Source organism: Triticum dicoccoides, chromosome 7B, assembly GCF_002162155.2.
Source record: "Triticum dicoccoides isolate Atlit2015 ecotype Zavitan chromosome 7B, WEW_v2.0, whole genome shotgun sequence".
In the NCBI taxonomy this organism is placed as follows: Eukaryota; Viridiplantae; Streptophyta; class Magnoliopsida; order Poales; family Poaceae; genus Triticum; species Triticum dicoccoides.
The window spans coordinates 374,074,090-374,081,517 of NC_041393.1; positions in this window are offsets into that span (position 1 = coordinate 374,074,090).

Genomic DNA, 7,428 nt, shown 5'->3' on the forward strand with positions numbered 1-7,428 from the left:
AGTCATATACCATTAGGCCCCTTATAAGCCGCCATTCTGAATGTGTGCTGTAATACTTTCCTACCGGCTTAATTTTGAACCGGCAAACTTTGTTCTTTTCCTTTTTAGGCTTCTTTCTTCGCAATGGCCCGAAAGACATCCACTTCCTGTAACTGGGTTCCCTACATAGTCACTGAGAACACACTCCAGGACTTTGTGAAAACCGACTATTTGTCCAAGAGGAGTGTCATGCATTATCACGCTCCTAAGCCGGAAGAACAAAAACCTCAACCAAAAGATGATGAAGTCATTGTCTTTACCGACCACATGAACCGTGGTTTCTCACCGCCCGACTCTAAATTCTTTCGGGATGTTCTTCATTTTTTCAACCTTCATCCTCAGGACATCAGACCCAACATCGTGTCAAATATATGCAATTTCCAAGTGTTATGTGAGGTGTACCTTCAAGAGGAGCCCAGTGTGGAGCTATTCAGAGAGTACTTTTATTTGAACCGCCAGAACGAGTACTCCAACGGACCCAGATTGGAACTTGGTGGGATCTCAATCAACGACAGAGACATGCTATTTTCCCTTACGCGCACCTGCCGAGTCATCCCAAGGATTGGAACAAGACATGGTTCTACTGCAAGGATACCTCTCCGGGTGATGAGAACGGACTGCCCGGATTTTGCGCCCTGCGTCTCGAATCAAATCATCCTCTCTCTGACAAGCTGACACCCGTTGAAATAAAAAGACTCGCCCCTACTATTGCCAAGGTTAAGGCTCTGTTGGGAAACGACTTAACTAGCATTGACTTGGTTCGATGTTGGGTCGCAGGGCAGATCATCCCCCTGAGTTGCCGCACCGACTTAATGTGCACCTACAACGGTAGCAAAAAGGATCCACTGCGCCACAGCTCCGAGGATTTAACTGATGACACCATCAATGATATGACAAAGTATCTTCTGAACGAAAGCCCGGTTGACTGCATCAGGGTGGGCCTAAGCCCTTTCTGCAAATCCAACCCGGCACCACAAGTAAGCCACCAAACTTAGTTATTTTGCCTTCATCTTCAATGCTTTGTTTAATTCAACTTTGATGACTTTCACAGGCTGATGACGACTTTTGGAAGAAATAATATGACCATGAAGCTGCGTAAAGGGCCAGGAAGGCCAAGAAAGCTGCCAAGAGAACCACCAAGAAGAGGGGGAAGAAGCCCAGTGCTTCTGAGCTGCTTGAACTGGACGACACCTCTGAGTCGGAGGTAGCCCTTGATTCTCTTGGCTCCTTTTTCAACCATCTTATTGACACTGATTATCACCAGGATGACACGGGAACGAGTCAGGCGGTCGAAGAAGAGGTAACTATCATTTCCTCCGACTCTGAGCCCTTGCCAAGACAAAAAATTCGAAGAGTAACCCAGGAAGTAAGATTTTCACACCCCTTAGCTCATCTGGATCCTCGCTTTCTTTTGAAGCAACAGCAGCACTAGAGCCGGCGACAGACTCGGCCTAGCAAGGATGAAGAATTATCCTCCGGCTTACCGAACACTCTGAGGAAGCGTCAAAACAAGGTCACCCCCGACTTAAACTCCTTTTATCCTCTAGCGGGTCTCATCCGCCAACCATTTAATTCTTCTGACTCAAATATTTAGGAAACGTCTGATTCCTCCTGCGGCGACTCAACTCAGATCTGCTGGCTTTCAAGACTGCTCCCGGCTAATAACAATTACTTATTGTCTCCTTATGCTTCTTGATACTTATACTGACCTCTCATGTCTTATGAAGTCGAAAAGCCAAGCCCAGCAAAAAGGCCAGGGTGAATAAACCGGTCAAAGACCTGAAAGTCAGTGAACCGGAGCAACAAACCGTAGCGCTTGAGGCCTCTATTCCTGAATCGTCTGAGCCGGTTCTTGACATTCCACCAATGACTCCTGACCTGCCTATTGATCAAGCCAACAATGAATCTTTAAACCCTGAAGCCTCAAGCCCTATTAAGTCAGCTGACACACAAGATGATGATGTAGTGATCACCAATATCTGCTTTAGATAGCCGAGAAGACCGATTGCCCTGGCCAAGCACTCCGCCAAGGAAGAACACATTGAACAACGCAGAGTGAGGTTTCTCAGTCAAGTGCAGAACAGCCGTGAACTTGAATTTGACATGGTGAAGCAAATGCACCAAACATTTGAGGTATGAACTCTTCATTTATTGAATTATACACATCCTGTCAGCCCCAAGTCTACTGTTTATGATGAATATGTTGTAGAATTAGATTAATCATAAGAATAAATAACACCCTTTATCAGACTCCTTCAGAATCCGACTTAAAATATCCAGTTTAACGTAGAGTTTGAAATGATTACCACTGAATCCGTAGCCCCCAAGGGCCGGTTTAATCAGCATGACTGAGCCGGTCCTTTATACTCTTGTGTAAAAAGCAGTGCTTATTTGTGTAGTTCTCATGAGCCGGATGTGGCCGTTTGTAGCATGAACGGGTTATTGTAATAAAATCAAGTAATATGCATTAGCCCCCAAGTGCCAAGTACTCTTGCTTGCAAAGTGCTTGGGACTTATTCACATAAGCCGTCACATAAATAAATTTTTCGGCATACATTAGCCCCCAAGTGCCAAGTGTTGTTGCTTGCAAAAGGCTTGGGACTTAATATTTTGAACTAACGTTGAATTATGGTTTTGATCCGGTGTATGTACAGACCACCACTGCTCAACTTCAGTCAGAGCTGTCTAACTTGAAGACTCGTCTGGAGCTCCAAGATGCCGAGACCCAGAAGGCGAACTCAAAATTCAAATTCAGCATGGCTGATGCAGAAAAACTGAAAGCCGGCTTTGAAATTGAAAAAAGGGCCTGGGCTGAAGAGAAGATTGCCTTGACACAGCGGGCTGAAAAGGTGGAGGCGGCTCCTGAGGAGGTGACCACGGAACTTTCCGGCTTAAAATGCCATGTGTCTCACATGGTTTCAACTATCTTTGGTAAGTCGCCGTATGATTGTTCACTTTAAATATCTTCCTTGATGATATGCACCGCCTTTAATCCGTCCATGATTATTATGTAGGCCCCAGGAGCATTAATCTCAACCAGGATATGCTTGTGAAGCTGAAGGCGGTTTACACGCTAGTGGAGCAGCTTTACACTGGTGCACAGTGTGCATTGGCCACAATTTCTCCATCTAATGAAGCCCCCACTCTCTTGGTTGATCTGTTAAGGAAACTTTCTGTTCTCCCTGAGCGGTTTAGTGAAATGAAGCGATCATCGACAAGAGCCAGAGCTGTGACTGCTTTAAGCCGGGCCAAAGCATGGTTACCAGAGCTAGACCCGACCGATATCTCTATCGGGTATCCAAGCTTTAAGGAAGACGGCACCCCATTTGACAAGAAAGACTTTTCTGCTTGCGTGAAGGACATATGCCCTCTGGCCAGTCTGATTGCCAATGAGACAGACCTCACCAAGTATCAACCGGCTTATGACTTGGAAAATCAGAAGATGCCAACACCGTCTTACAAAGTGAAAGACCTTACCCCCCAATCTGTAAGCACACTTTTGCTCCTGAAGTTGACCCGTCCAAGCTTATTGATGATGAAGCTGAGTTCCAAGCTTTCAATGGCATTGACTAGTCATCACCAACCTTCCAGGAAATAGAACAGGACGAAGAAGCGGAGAGGGATGATCTGGAAGTGTCAGGCCATCAGAATCAAGAAGATTGATCCACTGTGTGGTTCATATTTATGACCTTCTAAAATAGTGAATCATTTGGACTCCTGGAGTGATGTAATAGGGTAGCAATAACTTTGCTCTGCCATGCCATCGTGCACGTTCATGTTGTGCTCAATTTTGTTTAAGCCGCCACTTGATAGTTATCCTTTTGGATTTATCATGATGTTTGAGTGGTGCAGGTGAAAATTTCAAATTATCCTGCACACAAGTTGATCAAAAGAGCCCTTGGCGGTTTACCACAGGGCGGGTCATAATACCTCATATATAACTAATGATGTTTAAAACAGTTATAGATAAAACTGGTTTAACCAGATTTTAAACATAATAACAATATCATAACTGTGATATTGAATTGTACTGCCGGTTTACAATACCTGTGCCTTAAGGGTGAGCACCCAAAGCTTTAGGATCCAAGACTTCCAAGTGCTGGATATCATCATGTATGGGCGACTTGTCGCCTCTCATTAAGCCGGGTAATAGGAACCACATGTAAGCTTCAAATATGAGATGTGAGAGTGAAGGCTGCATGGTGGAATCACTTTAAACCAAAAGGCAAGATAGTATCAAGAAGAACCAGAAAAAATCTTCAAAAGATCAAGCCAAATGAGAAAAAACGAAGCTATGCTTTGAATACGAGCAGGAAGCCAGATGATAAGGGTTAATAGCTATGATTCGAATACGATAAGGAAGCCCCCGAATGGTGTTTGGCATTGCGCTGATCAAAGGGGTACTGACAGCTATAATTCAAATACGATCAGGAAGCCCCCAGTGACCAAAGTATTTAACGGGTATAATTTGAATACGATCAATAAGCCGGACCAAGAGGGTTAACGGCTGTGATTCGAATACGATCCAGCCCCCAAGTGATCTAAGTGTTTAACGGGTATGGTTCGAATACGACCAGGAAGCCAGACCAAAGGGGTTAACATCTATGATTCGAATATGATCAAGCCCCCAAGTGATCAAAGTGTTTAACGACTATGATTCGAATACGATCAATAAGCCGGACCAAAAGGGGTTAATAGCTGTGGTTCAAATACGACCAATCCCCCAAATGATCAAAATGTTTAACGGCTATGGTTCGAATACGACCAGGAAGCCGGGCCAAAGGGGTTACTAGTTGTGATTCGAATACGATCAAGCCCCCTAGTGATCTTGAAATTATGATGACGAAGACTCATGATTCTTGAAGATGAAACAACAAAGGCCCTGATTTATTATAATCATCATAATATATACATTGTCAAAATATGTACATCATAAGAGCCGGTGGCTCAAGTGTAGTAAGGCCGAAGATGAGCAATATTCCACGGCCGGCGGCTCTCCTCCTCTGACTTATGTGAGTCCTTGTGCTCTCGAATATCGATAAGGTAGTATGGCCCATTGTTCAAGTTCTTGCTGACCATAAACGGTCCTTCCAAAGGTGGGGATAACTTATGCATATCAGTTTGATCCTGGATGACCCGGAGCACCAAATCACCTTCCTGAAAGGTTCTGGATTTAAGCTGGCGGCTGTGGTAACAGCGCAGAGCTTGTTGGTAAATCGCCGAGCAAGCTGCCACAAGGTCACACTCCTCATCTAACAGGTCAAGTGCATCCGGACGTGCTTGTTCATTAGCACCAAATTATGAGCTCCATCACGCGTTGGGTCATGCCCACGTGGCTGGTCACGGCGCTGGGCGTTGCTTGAAACGGCTGGTGAGTCCATGTGCCTGCTATAACTCCGGCTTGGGAGAGGGGTCGACTGAATCCTATCTCGACTGTAAGAATATGCCTCCTATTGCACCAATACTGTCTGAAGAAGCTCTCTAGCCTTTCGTGTTTCAACCGCTACTGGAGAGTCGACATCTACCGGGAGAGCCGCCAATCGTGCCGCTGCAGCAATCATGTTTTCGAAGGGATTGGAATAATGACCCGGTGGTGTTGGGACATGTTGAGGCGGAGCGCTATTCCGATGAGGGAGTTCCGTCATGCGTGGCTGAACTGATGTTCCAACTCCAGGTGCTGCAGCCCGGTTTATCTCCGTGGGTTACTGGTCCCCGCTCCAGGCGTGCGAAAGAGGTTTCTTGCCTCATAAACCGGAGGTAGGCGAGACTGGTGCCTCCTCCTCATGATTTCATTTGAAGCGTTTTGATCCATCGTAAGCTAGAAAGCCTCAGACCGAATCCGTTGGGCCCGAGCATCCAGAGCAGCCCATTCTACGGCTATCCTAATGTCCTCTGCTGCTAGGTCTTCCTTGGCTAGTGCTACCTCATCATGTAACTTTGCAACCTCCGCATCATGCTGAGCTTGATTCGCGGGGTTGACCTCTGCTGTTCATAGATCTGTCAGTTTATCCATTAAAGCCATCAAAACCTGAGCCGACAGGCGTACATGGCCTCCTGCTCCTGCCGCCATCACCGCTGCTGACCCAAAGATCATTGCCGCTGCGGTTGAAGAATTCTGACCAGGATGTGTACCGGCCATGAAGATCCCAACCCTATTCGGCGGCTCGTAGGGGTCCGGAATACTGTCGCCATTGGAATATCCCCAAGCCTGCCATCTTGCAGTTGATACAACGAAGTAGTCTCGCCCATGGACGACTTACTATCAGAGTAGATGACCATCTCACCGCCAGACATGGATCCTTCATCAAATTCCGCTCCATGGATGCATCCCACGAAGGCACGTTTCATGGCGGGCTGAGCTCGGGTGGGTCTCGCATGCTGAGCCATCTCGATGATGTCGGTACAGATGTCCGGCTCAGGGCCCGGCTCGCCGATCTTGCCGATGAAGATGTTGATTCCATCGAAGGGGACCTGGTATCCTTACTCAATTGAGCCGTCCTTGGGGGCCCAGCCTGCATCATCGATGTAGAGCTTGCCGCGATGACTCTTGGTTATCCGGCCTATAGCGTATCCCTTGAGCCCTTCGTAGCTGCCCTTTAAGAACTCGAAACCACCGTGCGCTGGCCCCACGGTGGGCGCCAACTGTGGAATAGTCACGGCAGATGTGTTAGCAAAAGGACTTAGTCGTGGAGCCATCGCAACTGGGTTAGCTTAATGGGGTTAAACGGGACAAAGGACATGGGAGTTTATACTGATTCGACCCCTTGCGGTGAAGGTAAAGGCCTACTCCAGTTTGAGGTGGTACTCCTTATGTCTCGATTACCAGGGAGTGAATCCGCTTGACCTAGCTTTTGATCTCTGGTTTCTTGTCCTGAACCGCTGCCTGGTCGTCCCTTTATATACACAGGTTGACGCCCAGTGGCTCTCGGAGTCCCGGCCGGCTCATACAAAACGTGTCTGGCTCGGTGACTATCTATTCATGCCTTACAATACAAGTCTTACACATAAGGTGGTTTATTTCTATGGGCCTTAAGTCGCCCTTGGGCCTTGGGCCCTTATCTTGAACCGCTACCTTCAATATCCTCGTGGGCTTCATATGATGAATCGCCGTAGGTATAACCCGGCCCCTCGTGGGCGGGTCATACTTAATAGTTATATCCCCAACAATGGGCACAACAAATAGTTCAATTCCTCCAAACAGGGGAACTTCCCCAGGAGCAAGAGCAAGCTGAGAAAGTAGCCCGTCAGTCAAGTATGTACCCATTTGTGGATAACATCCTGTGTAGAAAGAGACCAAATGGGGTGATATTGAAGTGCATTTCTCAGGAAGATGGACTTAATTTGTTGGCGGAGATACACGGAGGCGTATGTGGATCTCACATAGGAGCA